The sequence below is a fragment of the Bubalus bubalis genome, chromosome 14 (assembly GCF_019923935.1).
Source record: "Bubalus bubalis isolate 160015118507 breed Murrah chromosome 14, NDDB_SH_1, whole genome shotgun sequence".
Lineage (NCBI taxonomy): Eukaryota > Metazoa > Chordata > Mammalia > Artiodactyla > Bovidae > Bubalus > Bubalus bubalis.
In genome coordinates, this window is record NC_059170.1 from 41,467,978 (window position 1) to 41,486,501 (window position 18,524).

General features: G+C 44.1%; 1 protein-coding gene and 2 non-coding genes across 6 annotated transcripts in view; 1 reads left to right on the plus strand and 2 right to left on the minus strand.

The window, feature by feature from the left end:
• SYNDIG1 (synapse differentiation inducing 1) overlaps nt 1-18,524 on the minus strand; it is a 105,524-nt gene that overhangs the window by 60,751 nt on the left and 26,249 nt on the right. Inside the window, exon 1 of one of the 4 annotated variants that reach the window (XM_044927963.2) lies at nt 11,499-12,314. The exons of the other annotated variants lie outside the window; for them this stretch is intronic. The gene's annotated coding sequence lies outside the window, so the exon portion shown is untranslated. Of the gene's footprint in view, nt 1-11,498; nt 12,315-18,524 lie in introns of those variants that run through there. 4 annotated transcript variants of the gene reach the window in all.
• On the plus strand, nt 15,190-15,262 carry TRNAC-ACA. Its single transcript has one exon. It is a non-coding gene; the product is annotated as a tRNA-Cys (tRNA).
• TRNAG-CCC lies at nt 16,546-16,618 on the minus strand. Its single transcript has one exon. It is a non-coding gene; the product is annotated as a tRNA-Gly (tRNA).

Below are 18,524 nucleotides of genomic sequence, written 5' to 3' on the forward strand. Positions count from 1 at the left end.
ACCATCATCACCATCACCACCATCATCACCGCCACCACCATCATCACCATCACCACCATCACCACCATCATCACCATCATCACCATCACCACCACCACCACCATCACCACCATCACCACCATCATCACCATCACCACCATCATCACCATCACCACCATCACCACCATCTCCACCATCATCACCATCATCACCACCACCACCATCACCACCATCTCCACCATCATCACCACCACCATCATCATCACCATCACCACCATCTCCACCATCATCACCATCATCACCACCACCACCATCACCACCATCTCCACCATCTCCACCACCACCACCATCATCACCATCACCACCATCATCACCATCACCACCATCTCCACCATCATCACCACCACCATCTCCACCATCATCACCACCACCATCATCATCACCATCTCCACCATCACCACCATCACCACCATCATCACCATCACCACCATCACCACCATCTCCACCATCATCACCATCATCACCACCACCACCATCACCACCATCTCCACCATCATCACCACCACCATCATCATCACCATCATCACCATCACCACCATCACTACCACCACCATCACCACCATCACCACCATCATCACCACCATCTCCACCATCATCACCACCACCATCATCATCACCATCTCCACCATCTCCACCATCATCACCATCATCACCATCACCACCACCACCACCATCACCACCATCACCACCATCATCACCATCACCACCATCACCACCATCTCCACCATCATCACCATCATCACCACCACCATCACCACCATCTCTACCATCATCACCACCACCATCATCATCACCATCACCACCATCATCACCATCACCACCATCACTACCACCACCATCACCACCATCACCACCATCATCACCATCATCACCATCATCACCATCACCACCACCACCATCACCACCATCACCACCATCATCACCATCACCACCATCTCCACCATCATCACCACCACCATCATCATCACCATCACCACCATCACCACCATCATCACCATCACCACCATCACTACCACCACCACCATCATCACCACCACCACCATCATCACCATCACCACCATCACTACCACCACCACCATCATCACCACCACCACCATCACTACCACCACCATCATCATCACCATCACCACCATCACCACCATCTCCACCATCATTACCATCATCACCATCACTACCACCACCACCATCATCACCATCACCACCATCACCATCATCACCATCATCACCATCTCCACTATCACCACCATCATCACCATCACCACCATCATCACCATCACCACCATCTCCATCATCATTACCATCATCACCATCACCACCATCTCTACCATCACATCATCATCACCATCACCACCATCTCCACCATCACATCATCACCACAATCACCACCATCTCCACCATCATCACCATCACCACAATCACCACCATCTCCACCATCATCACCATCACCACCATCTCCACCATCACCACCATCATCACCATTTTCACCATCATCATCACATTACCACCACCACTATCATCACCAGGAATTGGCAAACTATACCCCATTGGACAAATTCAACCCACAAGCAAGAAAGATTTTATACATCTTTAAATGACTGAAGATAAAAAGTATATTCCATGATACATGAAAACTGAGAAATTAAAAACTCTGTCCATGAGATTCTCCAGGCAAGTATTCTAGAGTGGGTAGCCATTTCCTTCTCCAGGGGATCTTCTCGACCCAGGGATTGAACCCAGATATCCTGCACTGCAGGCAGATTCTTTACCACCTGAGTCATCAGGGAAGCCTGTTAGCATCCATAAATACAGTTTTATTGGACCCCATCCACATCCGTTCATTCACATATGCCTCTAACTGTTCTGCACTAAAAGAGCAGTTAAACACCTGTAATAAGAGGCCATATGATCTGCAAAGCCTAAAATATCTTTTATCTGCTTTTCACAGGAAAAGCTGACTGATTCCTGACCATAATCCCTCCCATACCACCACCACTGCTACCACTAACATCACCACAAGTGATGTGGACACTACCATCACCATCAATAGCAATGACACCCCACCCCACACAACTCTGTGGTTCAGAGGTATGGAGGCCACCTGTGCGGTCAAAGAATTCCTCCAGAGGGCTGTGAGTGAGGACACAGACTCAAGCAAGAGTCTTCCTCCTCACCAGTGAGTGACAGAGACAACAGTCTTGCAAGTAAATATTCTTGTCCCTTAGATCTTGCAAGTGACCTGTAGCTTGGGGCGACTTCAACTCAGAGAACCTGCAGCCACAAGCCTGAACTTGGACCCCAAGCCCTCACCCTTCGTGTGCCTGGATCACTCAGTTTGGAGTGTCCAGGGCTGGGAAATCCCACTCACCTCTGCTCTGATTCTTGGCAGGAGCAAATGAAAATCCCCTCTGGAAGAATGTGCTAAAGACAGATCTCAGAAAATGTCCACAGATCATGCTGTGGACCTTGAGTCTGGGATTAAGCACTTGAGGAAACAAGCCCTAGTCATCAGGGCTGGGTGGCTCAGCTGGTAAAGAATCAGCCTGCAATGCAGGAGACCTGGGTTTGATCCCTGAGTTGGGAAGATCCCCTGGAGAAGGGAATGGCTACCCACTCCAGTATTCTTGCCTGGAAAAGTCCATGGACTGTATAGTCCATGGCGTTGCAGAGTCAGACATGACCGAGTAACTTCCACTTTCACTTTCAGCAGAGGTGAGCGAACACTGCAGAACTGGGGCCACACATGTCAGACACAGGGACAGGATAAACATGCTTACTGTATTTAAAAATGAAGGACTTAGAACCTTAAAAGTAAAAAAACTAATTTGTGAAATTAAAATCTCAACAGATAGACCATCCCTTCTGACTTTAAAGTTGACGACATGCTCTAGGGGTTTCTCTTACTGTAAAATAAGACCCAGGGTTAGGACACACCTGGAGACATGCTGGTTGTGGAGGAAAATCACCAAAGACCACTGCCTTCCCATGAAGAACTACTGGGAGGGGCCGAGTTGCACTGATGTAGGATGCCAACCATAATAGTGACGGTGAGTTACGCAGCTTTGGTAGAGACATAAGACGGTGAAGTTAATACCCGACCCCTAATTCTCAGCTGAGAATCGATGGAAGTGGCCTCAGTGTAAGGACTAGCATTGCCAAGCACAGATTCCCAGGCCCCCAGCAGTTTCTTATCCAGTGGGATATGGATATGCAGATCCATGGACCACACTTTAAGACTCACTGTTCTATAGATTCTGACATAGTGTCAAGTAAGTGATGACCCCTGGCTCCAGGCAGAACTAGAATCAAAGCTCTGGGATGGAAAGCTCTCCTAATTTAAGCATATCAGAGAGTTGGACCATAAAGAAGGTTGAGCGTTGAAGAATTAATGCTTTTGAACTGTGGTGCTGGAGAAGACTCTTGAGAGTCCCTTGGACAGCAAGGAGATTAAATCAGGCAATTCTCAAGGAAATCAACCCAGAATATTCATTGGAAGGACTGATGCTGAAGCTCGAATACTTTGACCACCTGATGTGAAGAGCCAACGGATTGGAAAAGGCCTGATGCTGGGAAAGATTGAGGGCAAGAGGATGAGAAGGCAACAGAGGATGAGATGGTCGGATGGCATCACTGACTCAATGGACATGAGTTTGAGCAAACTCACGGAGATGGTGAAGGACAGGGAAGCCTGGTGTGCTGCAGGCCATGGGGTTGCAAAGTCGGACACGACTTAGTGACTAAACAACAACAACAAAGTATCAAACAGGGACTTCTCTGGTGGTCCAGTGGTGAAGAAACTGCCCCGCAGTGCAGGGGACGCAGGTTTGATTCCTGGTCAGGGAACCAAGATTCCACATTTCATGGGGCAACTAAGTCGTCACCTGGCAACAGAAGAGCCTGCATGATGCAACAAAGATCCTGTGTGCCACAACTAAGGCCTACACAGCCAGAAAATACAAATATTAAAAAAAATTAGATCAAGCAATAAGCTGACAATTAAGGTTCCTCCCACACAAAGACTTCGTGTCCCTGTGAGTGAGAATCAATAGAAAAAAATAGCTTTGGACAATCAAGGATTTCAGATATTAGATAGTAGGAATATAGAACAATTGTTTATAAAATATTTATGGAAATATTTATAGAAATACAGAGTTAAATGATAGAAATAATTTGTGAAATATTTACAAAAGAAATAGAAATATTTAAAGGTGAGCAAGTAATAAGAGACTATCAGAAATAAACAGAAAAAAATAAAAAGTTTGAATTTTAAAAAGTGAAAACATATCAGTTGTTAGAAAAACTCAACAGAATTAAAAATAGCAAAATAGACACAGCTGAAGAAAAAAAATTAACTAGAAGATACTTTTGAGGAAAATATCCAGACTGCACTATTAAAAGAAAAAGAGACAGAAAATATAAAAGGTTGGTTAAGAGTGTGGAGTACAGAATAAGAAGGTTCAACCCATTTCTAGTAAAAGTTCCAGAAAGAATGGAGAGATAAACACAGGAATGCCTCATGGACATGCTGTAGTCAAGCTGACGAACGTAAACTTCATGGAGACCTTATAAGTAGTCAGAGGAAAAAGGCAGATAATTTACTCAGCAACAAACATTAGAATGACAATGTGTCGAGAGAAAGTAGCTGCCGACTTAATTTTTTTGTGTGTCTTTAAAAAAATTTTATTGGAATATGGTCGCTTTACAGTGTTGCCTTCATTTCTACTGCATGGCAAAGTGAATTGTTTATATGTGTGCACATATTCCCCCTTTTTTGGATTTTCTTCCTATTTAGATCACCACAGAGCACTGAGTAGAGTTCCCCAAGCTGTACAGTGGGTTACGTTATGTTATGTTATGTTAAACATTAGTTATGTTAAACACAGGATCAATCAATAGTGTATACACGTCAATCCCAGTCTCCCGATCCACCCCACCTCTCTCTCCCCCTTGGTGTCCATAGTTTTGTTCTCTACATCTGTGTCTCTGCTTTGTAAATAAGATTGTCTACACCAGTTTTTTATTTTCATATTCCACATATATGCATCAATGTACAGCATTTGCTTTTCTTTCTGACTTACTCCACTCTGTATGACAGTCTCTAGGTCCATCCATATCTCTAGTTGCCAACTCTGAATGCAAGAAAATTGTCTTTCAAGAACAAAGTGAAATAAGATAGATTAAGAAATGAAGAAACTTGGGCCAAACACAATTCTAAAGGAGGAAGAGAAACGATGCTGGTGGGCAGCTTAGGGGGCAAGAACTGGTGAACAGAGAAACCAACACCTTGTTCATGAATCCAAACAAATAACAAGGCTATATGACCCCTGCCCCTAAACTGTGAGGTTCATGTAAAAAAATTAAACACTGGAAAACAATAGTATGTAAATCAGGAGGTGGGTGATACTAACATCTTTTCAATGTTCTAGAAATGTGTTAAATTATTCAGTTTTAGGCTTAGGTTAAATACGTGTGGGTAAATTTCAAGGATAACTACCAAATGAATAAAAATACTATACACATTTCAAATTAGGAGAGAGAAAAAGGGAGTAAGGCTGAAAAAAAAAATAGAGCAGGGCAAAAATAAAAATAAAAATTGAGGTAACAAGTGAAAATAGATCAGCACTCACAATCGCCATTAATTAGTTGAAATTGCTAGTTAAAATTAATTTTCACTCTGGGTTTAAAACAGTATCCTGACATATGTTATTTATAAGAGACATACCTAAAGCATAAGGAAGTGGAAGCACTGAAAACAGAAGAATGGAAAACATGTATACAAGAAAAATCCTAGGCAGAAAATGAAGCTGGCGCAGCTTAATGAATCTAAAACAAAGTAGAAGGGGCTTCCCTGGTGGTTCAGTGGCTAAGATTTTGCCTTCCAATGCAGAGGATACAGGTTTATCCCTAGTCAGGGAGCCAAGATCTCACATGCCTCAGGGCCAAAAAACCAAAATGTAAAACAGAAGCAATATTGTAGCAAATTCAATAAAGACTTTAAAAATGGTCCACTGTCCAAAAAAATCTTTAAAGAGATAAATAAAGCAGAGTAGACATCAAGGAGTAAAAAAGCTACCATTTAGTAACATAGATGCTACATAGTAGGGGGTTCAATCCACCCAGCTCATTGCTTGACTTCCCCGCACACAATCAATTCATATCACGGTCTCAAAGCAAAACTGGTAGAATTACAGGAATAATGGAATATCTTCACCAGCAGGACAAGAAACTTGAAAACACTCTCTAAACCATGTTAAGAAATAAATAGACCAAGAATAAGAAAGATGTGGAATATTCAAAAAGCAACAGTAGCAATTTTAAGCAATGTGCACATAGAAAATTCTGCATCCAACAATTATAGAATAGATTCTTCTAGGCACTTGTATGCTGTCTTTTTCTCTGTTTCTCCTAATCTTTCCTTCCTTCTCTCTCTCCGTTCCCTTCCTCTCTCCCTTCCAAAAGTGGATCAAGTACTAAGCCATGAAGCACCAACACATCTCACATCATTTTGTATCTTACAGATTGTGTTTTGGAACCACAGTACAGTCGATACAGAGGTCAATACGTTTAGGAAACTTCCCGGGTGGCTTGGTGGCAAAGAATCCACCTGCCAATGCGGGAGACACAGGAGATGCAGGTTTGATCTCTGGGTCGGGAAAATTCCCCTGGAGGAGGAAATGGCAACCCACTCCAGTATTCTTGCCTGGAAAATTCCATTGACAGAGGAGCCTGGTGGGCTACAGTCCATGGGGGTTGCAAAAAGTTGGACAAGCACGCATGGTAGTCCAGTGGTTAGGACTCTGTGTTTTTACTGCTCAGGGGCCGGGTCAGGGAACTAAGTGCAGCAAAAAAAAAAAAAAAAAAAAAAAAAAAAAAAATCAATACATTTAGCAAAAGCCACTCTCAGTTAGAAGTGAAGAAAAAAAGCACACTTTCTTAATAACCATTGGACCAAAGAATAAAATTATTTAGAACTGAATCCTGTTGAAAAAACTACGTATTAAAGCAAACTACATACCAAAACCTAGGCGTGCAGGTGAAGAGGTACTTAGACAAAACAACTTTACATGCACATATTAGGACAATAAAGGTTAGAACATAAATGAATCAACATCCAAATTGATAAATTAGCCAAAACAATAATAATGAAGGGAAAAGATACATGTGACAGGTAGTAACAAAGATAAGAGCAAAAATAGTGAAATAGAAAGCAGAGACTTGACACTGGGAACCAGCAAAGCCCATCTGTTCTTTGGAAAACAAGCCTCTGGTGGCCCGGATGAGAGGCTATGATGGAGCTGGGCTTCCGACTCCGGGAGGAGGATTTGGCACATTGATTGTCTTCTGTGTCTTGAAAACCTCATTAAAATACTACTGAAAGAATGAGAAAGATCTTCTAGGCAGGGATAAACTGGGAAATTGACATATGCACACACATATACAGAATAGATAACTAATATGGACCTGCTGTTATAGCACAAGGAACTCTAGTCCATACTCTGTAATGACCTACATGGGAACAGAATCTAAAAAAGGATACATGTGTATGTACAACTGACTAATTTTGCTATGCAGCAGAAACTAATGCAACATTGTAAACTAACTACACTCCAATAAAAATTTAATTTAAAAAAAGAAAGGCCTTAGTAAGGCCTGGAAGTACCATACAAGTGCCTGGAAGAATCTATCCTAGTAGGAGAGAAAATAGTAGCAAATACTGAAAGGATGAAAAGCCACAGCAAAATTTCCTCTTCTTTCCTAAAGAAGGAAAGTACTGGAAGGGATGAAATGGCCCCAGCCTGGAATCTGAGAGGAGGTGAGTGGCAGCCAGGGAGATAGGCACACAGGCTGACATCTGACTTTCCATTAAGACAGCACACGCTGAACAGTGGGGTCGTGCCTTCAAAGCTGGGAGACAAACTTTGAGTTATGCACCTCACAAGCGATCACTCAGTGAGCAAAAATAAAAAGGAAGCCAAACAACAACAGTAAATATTTTCAGCACTCAGAAAATTTATCTCACTCACACCCGCTCTAAATAAGTAGCTCACAAATTTACTCCAGAAAAAAAAAAAAAAGAGTGGAAAACCAAAGAAGCGGGTAATCAGAGATAAAAGAAACAGTGACTATCCAGAAATGATAAAAAGAAATCCCTGTCTAGCAGCTGGCCTGCAGCAATCTGTCCAATTTATAATGAACATCTGTGGGTCTCACAAAGGCAAGTTGTGTTCGTTGTGTTGTTTCCGTCAACAACAGGAAAGAGAACAGAGCACTGGAAGGCGTCAGTGATGCTGGAAGAAGGCACAGGTTTCTTCCTTCAATGTTAAAAGAAGGTCATTCAGAAACTCCAGGAGAAACGCACAGCCAGAAAGACTGCCAGAGTTCTGTGAGTCTAAATACAAAAATCCACTCCCCCTCAATTTCCCATTATTTTGAGCAGCTATGGAATATAAAAAGGCAGATCCTGTTTGACCTGGACACTAAGAATATTTCTTCTCCCAGTACACGGCGTCTGATACTGGCAACTAGTGTAAAGGAAACAGTATTTTATCACTACAACTTGGGTTTACAGTCAACGATGTTTAAAGAATTATGATGATAGCTTTTATAATTCCACATTTGGAATCTACATAATTAAAAAACAGATTTTAAAGGTTACCAGTCCTGACAAAGTTGTCATCAGCATTTTCACCATCATCATTTTGGCCAAGAAGTGCTGGGCATTTCCTAAACACCAGGCACTGTGCTAAGGTATTTATAAGGATCAGTCAGTCAGTCAGCTTAGTCGCTCAGTCGTGTCCAACTCTTTGTGACCCCATGAACTGCAGCACGCCAGGCCTCCCTGTCCATCACCAACTCCCAGAGTTCATCCAAACCCATGTCCATTGAGTCAGTGATGCCATCCAGCCATCTCATACTCTGTCGTCCCCTGGATTATCCTGTTTAATTTTCAAAATAACCCTTTTGAGGTAGGTATTACCATTATCTTCATTCCACTGACAAGGACCAAGAGGATGAGTACCTTGCTTCCTGCCATCACCTAGGAGCAGAGCCAGAATCACATCCAGGAAGCCTGATTTCAGGGTCTGACTCACAGCCATTAAGTGAGACTCATTCATTCTGGTGTAAAGTCAGGACATAGCTGAGCTCATGGGAAGGCACATGGTATGAGGGAGGAAGAGTGGGCAAGCATGCTTCCCACAGCCTTCTCTTGCCTGGTAGGAAGATGGGAGATGGGGGTTTAATCAAGTCCTTTTACCGATACAATAGTGATGGATGGAAGGACTCAAAATTACACACCAGAAAGCTTGGGGGAAGGAGATGGGCAGTAATGCTAGTGATCTACATTCTAGCCATAAGTAAGTGAAACTCTCCCCTTTCAAAACAAGGGGTTTACTGGACAGAATATAAAGCCAATGGAATAAGAAAAAACTAGATGCACCCAGCAGTCCAGGTGTGGTGCTGGCTATTGGGATGAACAAGTGGCCTCTGGAGAGCAGGTTGGGGATATGGCTGATACATTAGGACTCAAGGTGAGAGGTCTGAATTTTTCACCGCTATCTTTGTCTAGTACTTAATATCTTGCTGTATCTTTGTTATCTGAGTCAAAACAACCACAAAAATAATTTTCAAGTCACTTATTGTGGAGGAATTGGAACCCTTGTACATGGGTGCTGGCAGCGTACAATTGTGTAGCCACTGTGGAAAACAGTTTGGTGGTTCCTCAGAAATTAAACCTAGAACTAGCAGATGATCCAGCAGTTCCACTTGTGGGATTTACCCAGAAGAACTGAGAGCAGGGTCTCTAGGAGGTATCTGTACACTGTGTTCATAAGAGCATTATTCACAACAGGCACGAACGGGAAGCAACCCACGCGCCCATCAATAGATGAAGGATCAGCAAAATGTTTTACATTCATTCAGTGGACTATTATTCAGCCTTCAAAAGGAAGGAAATTCTAATAACACAGAGGAGACCTCAGAACATCATGCCCAGTGAAATAAGCCAGACACCAAAGGACAAATGCCATATGATTCCACTTCTATGAGATACCTTTTGGTCAAACTCGTTGAGACAGAAAGTAGGGTGGTGGTTACCAAGGGCTAGGGGAGAAGGACGAGGAATGATTATTTAATAGATATAAGTTCAATTTAGGATGATGAGAAAGTTCTGGAGATGGATGAGGTGATGATTATACAACAATGTGAAAATACTTAACATTACAAAGCTGCATATCTAAAAATGGTCAAAATGGTAAATCTTAAGTAATGTGCATTTTACCATATTAAAAAAAAATGACTCTGGGGACTTCCCTGGTCATCTAGTGGTTAGGTCATCCAATGCCCCTTGCAGCATGGGGCACATGGGTTCAGTCTCTGGTCCGGAAACTAAGATCCCACGAGCTGTGGAGCAACTAAGCCTGTGCACCACAACTAGAGAGCCCCTGTCCTGCAACTACTGAGCCTGGGCACTGCAGAGTCCATGAGCCACAATTCCACGAGTCCACTGAAGCCCGTGGTCTCGCGCGCCTCCCACTGCTGAGTCCGCGGGCCGTAACTACAGAGTTCATGTGCTAAACGAAGATCCGATGCACCCAAATAAATAAATGAAGATTAAAAAAAACTTTAAAAAATTGCTTTCTTCAAAACAAGAAGCAGTGACTTTGGCGTCCTAACCAATAAGATACGGTATATTTAAAGTTATTTGAGTTTAAAATAAATTATTTCTTTTATCATTTTCTGGAAAGTACAAGAACTCTAGAACATGTTAATTCTGATTATGACCTCCCAAATTAGTACTATTATTGCATTATTTTAAAGTGTATATATAATATATACAAAATATTATTTTAAAAACATATAGTTATATGAAGTACATATATTTTAAACCCTAAATTACTTTATTATTATTTCATGAGGTCAATATTCACTTAAATTTGCCCACATACATAAAGACATGCTCAGGGAAGATCCCTGTCATAACTCAGCAAGTCTCAGTAGCCATGGATTGTAAAACACATCCCTATTTCAGAATTTCAGAAAAGCATTAAAGTGTGAAGACTGTGCATGCTAGAACTGAAGAAATAAAATATTAAACAGAACCTCAAACTGCAACATCTTCCCAGAAAATCCTTCCACACTGGCCAGTTAATAAATGGGCGTCACCTGCAGGAGTTACAGCTTGTGCTTTGAGGGGTGGCAGGTGTGTGTGTGTGTGTGTGTGTGTGTGTGTGTAAGAGCGTGCACACAGGAAAGAGAGACAGAGGGAGAGAGAACTCGACCGTGCACCCAGCAGACCAGAGTTTCACGAGGAATAAAATTACCAAAGGATCAAAGCAGCAGCACAGCAGCCCATCCATATCCACAGAAAAGACGCACTGAAGTGGGCTGTGGATTGGCTGTTGCTAGGATCCATTTCATGGACAAGGGTAAAAAGAAGGCTGCAACGATGACATGCTTCTTACCTTCCCAAGTTCGCAGAAATAAATCCAGAAGGAGAACACGGCCAGCTCCTCCTTCACACCGTAAACCAGCTACTAAAAGACACCTATAGGACAGCATGTGATCTCAGGGACCCACGAAAACAGATGGGGTTTGCTTTTTCCTGTACAACGAGGTTTTCCTAAACCTCAGATTTGCTAAAGTACACTAAGAGCCTAAAAACTAAAAGTGATATTCCCTCACATTTTCCTCATAAGGAAGGGCTTCTTCAACCCAGAAACACACTATTACAAAGATTCAGAAACAGAAGCACCATCTCATGCTGCGTCCCTGGCCCACCTTCTAATTAATGGACACAGTAAACATTCAGGTGCCTCGGACCTTCATGGGGGAAGCACTGACCAGCTCATCTGTAGCTGACGTGCACCTGCCAGAGTCTGCCTTAGAGACAGTGAGCCACCTTTCAGCCCAGCCTTCCCAGGCGACGTCTCAGGTTTTTCCCTGCCATGTATTTTCAGCCTCTCTGCCAGTCTGGCATCTTCACAGACCTGGCAAACACAACTGGAGTAATGGACCGGGCTGGACCAATGGCAGAAGGTGAAGACCTTAGGAGGCTGGCGGTGGGGGGGATATCCTCATCGCAGGTCACCTGCTGCTTTGTCAATCTCATTAGCTTTCAGCAGAGCAGAACCAGCTATTTCCCAGGGGAATTCTTCAAAGTTCGATGGCTGAGACTTTACGGAGTGAAGATGCAGAGCTCCCAGTGGGTTACACACAGAACGTAGCAAGAACGAGAGGCAGGGACACAGGCAGGGCCAGGAATTCAGAAGAGCTGGGCTTTCCTTCAGAACAAAGAGTTTCTCTTTGTTGAAAACATTTCCCTGAAAGGCTAGCTAAGTCCCAGGAAGTGAAAAAAGGAAAAACCAGCCCTGCTGGTGGTAACAATGTTTCTACCAGGACAGGGAGAAATCCTGCAAAAATTCTTGTTTCTGCATGAGAAATCCACTGCAGACACAACATTGAACAATATACATTATCATATGTAAAACACAGCCGTGGGAGTTTGATGTATGATGCAGGGAACCTGAGCTCTTCTGACAACCTGGAGTGATGGGGTGAGGAGGGAGGTGTGGGGGGTAGTTCAGAGAGGAGGGGAAACAGGTATGCCTATGGCTGACTCATGTTGATGTATGGCAAAAACTATCACAATATTGTATATCCTCCAGTTAAATAAATTTTAAAAAGATTGACGTATATACACTGCCATGTGTAAGATGTATAGCTCATGGGAAGCTGCTGTATAGCACAGGGAGCTCAGCTCAGTGCTCTGTGACCTAGAGGGGTGGGATAGAGGGTGGCGTTGGGGGGAGGTCCAAGAGGGAGGTGATATATGTATACACACAGCTGATTCACTTCATTGTACAGCTGAAACTAATAAAACATTGCAAAGCAATTATACTTCAATAAAAATATAATAATGTAATCTAAAAAAACCAAAAACCTGCCTCAAGCTTTGCTTCTGAGTGACGCCCTCTCCCACCACCCAGCCCGGCTGCCTGGACACAAATTACAGTCCGAGCTTCTCTGCAAAGTCACACCCATTGCTGCCCCCTCCCCAATTGCTCCTGAGAACCACTGAGCACCGACCCCAATCCTCAGGACCCTCCTCCTCTGAGGGTGCTGCCACCCGTCTATGCAGCCCCCTTGACTTGCGGCAGTGGCTGAATATGGCCAATTTCATTTGATCCCAGGCTGTGCTCCTTCTGGCCTTAGCTGGCGGGCCTGGACACAGTGAGCCTCAAAGTTAGAAAAACAGGCACCACAAGAGGCTGGATCACAGACGCCAGCACAGAGACCAGGAAGTATTCCGAGTGATAAACCAGAGGCTGAACCCAGGGCACTTGCCCCACCCTGTTTCTGCCTATTTCAGTCCTGGCGTCACCAGATCACTGTTTTTCTTGGGAGAAATCTGCTTTGAGACAGACCATGCGTGCGACGTGTAACCTCCTGTGATAGAGCCTCTGACCAGGTTGCGTAGCAGCAGACGCTGCCAAAGGCAGAGCTGAGCGCATGAGACAGCAAGGGGAACATTCCGGGGCAGAGATGTTAAAGACAGACACGAAATACAGAGCCTGACACCTAAGCTGAGGCTACTGCCTCTTTGTGGAGAGGTCAGTCTCAGTAAACGAGGCTTGGGTTGTAGTGGTCCCTCCAGGAGGAGTAGGAACGGATGCCCCCCATTAAGATGGGACTCTCAAAGGATGACATGTGGGGTGAAAGTGTTGCCTAAAATCACTGTTCATTGGCACAGGGAAGGGGACAACGGGGGTGATCCTCTGGGCCTGAGACTGGGGCATGTTTTCTGCTGGAAATTTCATGTCATGTGGAACTGAGGTCTGAGATGTTAATATGCATGTGGTCAGGAAATGTCTCAAGTTGAGAGATTCACATTAAAAAAACAACATGGTCTCAAGTCAGGGATCCCTGGGGCACCTGCCAGACACACCTTCCCATCAGGAAATCCTCAGCTAGAATTTTCAGAGTTCCACAGAGAAGGATCACAGTATAAACATTTACAATTTACCAAGAAACCACCCACCATGTGTCTATGTCAGTGGACAGAGCTGCCTCCCAAGAACTTAGGGACAGTAAGAAGTGATTCAGTAAGTCTCTTTCAAGATGTTCAAGGCATGCAAGGAGGAAGCATTAATAAATCATGAAGGGGAAGCACACTTTCAAAAGAGACGAGGTAAATTGGAATTTCCTAAAGTAAAAATATGCACTGAATTTAAAATAAGACAGATGAGTTAATGAGCAAATTGAATGTATCTGATGAGAGAATTAAAGCACAGGAGCATGGCGGTACAGACACTGCCTGCAGTCAGCATACGGTGGGAAACGGGAGGCACAAGGAGAAGGCAGGAAGATAAAATGAGAATGTCCTTTAATCAACTGATAGAAACGCTGCAGGGAGAGGTGGGGGTTCCAGCATGAGGGAACACTGAGAAAGGAAGAGGCAACGTCTAAGGAGATTTGAGATTTTCTCAGAACTAGTGATGGAGAAGGAAATGGCAACCCACTCCAGTGTTCCCGCCCATGGACAAGAGGAGCCTGGCGGGTACAGTCCATGGGGTCACAAGGGTCGGACAGGACTGAGTGACTTTCACTTTCACAGAACTAGTGAAAGAAGCGTATAATGCAGGTGATTCCACACCTATACATCTTAGAGAAAAACTACACAGGAAGATGATCCTAACCAGAGGAAAATGTATAGATTGTCTCCAAGAAAAAGGCAAACCAAGAGGAGATGTCTCACCAACAGTCATAGAAATCATAAAAAAAAAAAAAATCAACAAGATGTCAGAGAAAGTGAGAAAACACACTGGACCTAGAACTCAATACCTAAACTATTCTTCACAAATGAGAACATACTGCATTTGGCCAAACACTGAGAACCACCAACAGACCCTCACTGAAAGGGCTACTGCAGCATGTCCTCCAGCCAAAGAAAACTGATCACAGAATGAAGAAATGGAATGAAGGTGTAAGGACGGGAGAAATGTGGTCAATCGTTAATAAGCATTGACTACAGAAGATGACTGCAACCATGCGGCAGTAATGACGAATTCTGAGAGGAGTGAGAGGGAACAGAAATCCTGAACAATCACGCAAGATGGGAGGAGAATTCTACGATCCTTACATCATTAAGGGACTTCCCTGGTGGCTCAGATGGTAAGAGCGTCTGCCTACAATGCGGGAGACCCGGGTTCAATCCCTGGGTTGGGAAGATCCCCTGGAGAAGGAAATGGCAACCCACTCCAGTACTCTTGCCTTGAAAATCCCATGGACGGAGGAGCCATGGACGGATGCTACAGTCCATGGGGTCGCAAAGAGTCAGACACAACTGAGCCACTTCACTTTCACTTACATCATTAAGGAGCAGGATGATGGCAGCACTAACTAATTAAGGAGTACACATAACATTTTAAGAATCACATCTAGCAATGTGGATGAAAAGTATACCTTCTAAATAAGTTGAGGTGGGGGGGAAGAATAAACAGTTCACAAGAATCCAGAGACCCAGATTTACTTTAAAATGACAACGAGCTGAAGTTGCGTGTGTCTGTGTGTGTGCACGCACATGCACTCGCTGAATCCTTGAATCCCTCTGGGACTGAGTACAACATGCCTGCAGCCCAGTGGGTCATAAATTCTGAGTGACTGGTGTCTGTGCCAGGGGTTTCTGCAAAAATTACAGGGACACAGTGACATCTTACAGTAAACTGATATTCACTCCAGAGAGAGATTTACTCCTCAAGGCTGTGCTGTCCTTCATATATTTTATTTATGGTCTTTTTATGCTGTGTTACTTTCTTAAATCACAATGAATGCATTCTATTGTAGGCCCAGGTGTCCTGGCAATTGTGTTTTTATTTCTTATTGGCCTGGTAGCAGTACTCTTTAGTTAATCTGTAGGTTCCTTATTTCTACCTCTATTTTCTTTTCCCTTCAATTCTCACAATCATTCCAGAGTGCGGGGAGGTGGGGTTGGGAGCTGGAAAAATCATGTCCTTTTAAAAAAATTTTTATTGTTTTGAAGAACTGTATCTATTTAGCTTTCGATTTCTATTCTTGCTTTAGCATATGTTTGCTCATTTGTTTTTTGTTTTTATTTAAAATTTTAACCTTTAACTTTTGGCTTTCCTCTTAGTTTTGTGCCTGTATTTTTTTTTTTATTTGCTTGTTTTCACATCTATTTTCAATTTTTTTTAACTCATTGACTTTTTTTTTCTTCTTGGAGCTTTAAGTTATCTGATAGTTAAATATCATCCCTGGTTCTAACTTCCCATTTCCCCACTGTTAATATTGAGTCACCCCTTAACCTCCTTCCCATTTCCTTAGTCTGTTGTTGTTGTTTTTTAATTTCCCCAAAAGGTAGATTTTATTTATTTATTTTAAAAATATTTATCTATTTGGCTCTGCCAAGTCTTAGCTGTAGTACGTGGGATCTGGGATCTTTGATGTTCATTGAGGCACTTGAGTTCTTTAGTTGTGGCATGTGGGATCTGGTTTCCCGACCAGGGATTGAACCCAGGCCCCCTGCATTGGGAGTGCAGAGTCTTAGCCACTGGACCATCAGGGAAGTCCGGTAGTCTGTTTTATCCCTTTCTCTTCTTACCGGGTTTTCTTTCATTCATTTCTGGCCTTTGTTTTTAAGCCCACATGTGCCTTCCGGAGACCCAGACTCTTCTCTCTAGTTATGCCTGAACGGCCCCTTCAGGCCAGGGCTCTTATGAGGGACCATGGTCAGTTGACCATCCTGCTTAGGGCTTCCTGGGTTTGTGGGAACAGTGCTCCAGATAGACCCTGGGATCTTCTTTGCAAGGTCATACCTGATGGAAGGGGAGTTCTTCAATCCAGTCAGTCAGTAACAGTGGCAGATGCTGTCCTTGGTGCTGAAGGCCACATGGGGGGCCAAGTGAGGAAGCCGCATTCTTGTGAAACCCACGCTCTACCTGAGGGTGGGAGGCAGACTTGAGTGATGAGGCTGTGAGCTGTGGGCAGGGTGGAGTAGGGCAGGGGGCCTGGGAGAGGGGTGGGGAGGCACCCGGGGGTGTTTGGGAGATGCTGTGCATCGCAGTGTGATGTTGCTTCCAGGACAACTTTGCATCTCATCTCAGGAGCAGAAATAGACGATTCTCGCATGAGCCCAGGCTATTTTTACCACTTGGACACTGTGAGTCATGCTGCTCACAGTGTCTTCCTCCTTGCACTGTGGCTGTGAGCTCTCGGTCACTCTGGACACCATGATAGGATGTGGGGCGTTGACCTCTCTCCTGGTTCTGTCTCATTTTTTCCCCTAATCTTTTCTCTTTACCCATTAGTATCACCTATGGATTAGCTGGATGGTTTGTTAACCAGTCTTGTTAACTGCCAACCATCCTTGTCATGCCCAGGTGATTGATAACATGCATGACCCATCTGGTGGATTCCTGGCCATCAGCAGCAGGAAAGCCAGCCCCACTCCATGGCCCACAGGGAGGAGCAACTCAGAGGAGGGATGAGGGTGTTTCACTGACCAGCTTTGCTTCAAGGCCACAGAGCTTCTGGGACCCCAGCTATGAATCTGGGGCAAAGAATGGATCCTGGACGAGACTTCAAGTGGTAATCTTCTTTACCTCCATGGGTAACTTGGAGCACAGGGTGTCATGCTCAATGCCGTGACTTCTGAATCAGCGCAGAGTGGATCTGTCAGAGTTAATATCCAGAGATGACCTTAACTAGTCAGAATTGAAAGCGGAATAAACACAGATACAGATAAAACTCTCCGAGGTGCTTTCCAGACATGCTGGAAGCTGACGCTTTGCAACACGGTTGCTGGCACTCTCTTCTTTCTTCTATGACCTTTGGTTTTTGTCACCTTGGATGGTTGAGGACAGCATGGCATGCCTTCATGCTTTCCTAACCTGAGGACAAATGGTCCTGCACGTAGGGATGTGGTTTTGATCTGGAAATGCAAGTTACGTGTTCTTAAGGGATTCTGGCTGGGCCATCCATGGATTGATGCTTTCCCTTAAAAGTCACTAAAATGCCTGCAGAGGACAGGGAATAGTTGTTTCACAGTCATGTTGGCTCTGCAGAAGAAGGCTCCTTTGTGGGGATCTGGAGAGGTTCTGTCTCCTCCAGATCCACTCCCGTCTGTGCTTGGGAGATGATTCATCCTGAGAGGCTGTGATGCTCTGTGAATCAGAGCAACAATATCGTGCACAAGCAAGGCCGCTTCCCAAGGCTCACTGCCTTCCAGTGACACACCAGCCCTGCCCTCACTGGCCCAGGACAGAGCTCACCTTCCGAGCAGCAGAGAAGCACAATCTTGGCAGGACCACCATCTTAGTAGGGCTATAACTCCACGTCCACAGTGATGCCCAAGTCTTCTGGGCAGGCTGGAAACAAGGACTGGCGTGTAAAGGGTTTATCAGGGAGGAGGTTCCAGAAATGTGGAGCAGGTAGAGGGGAGCAAGGCAGAGGGCAAGAAGGTGTGCATTGTT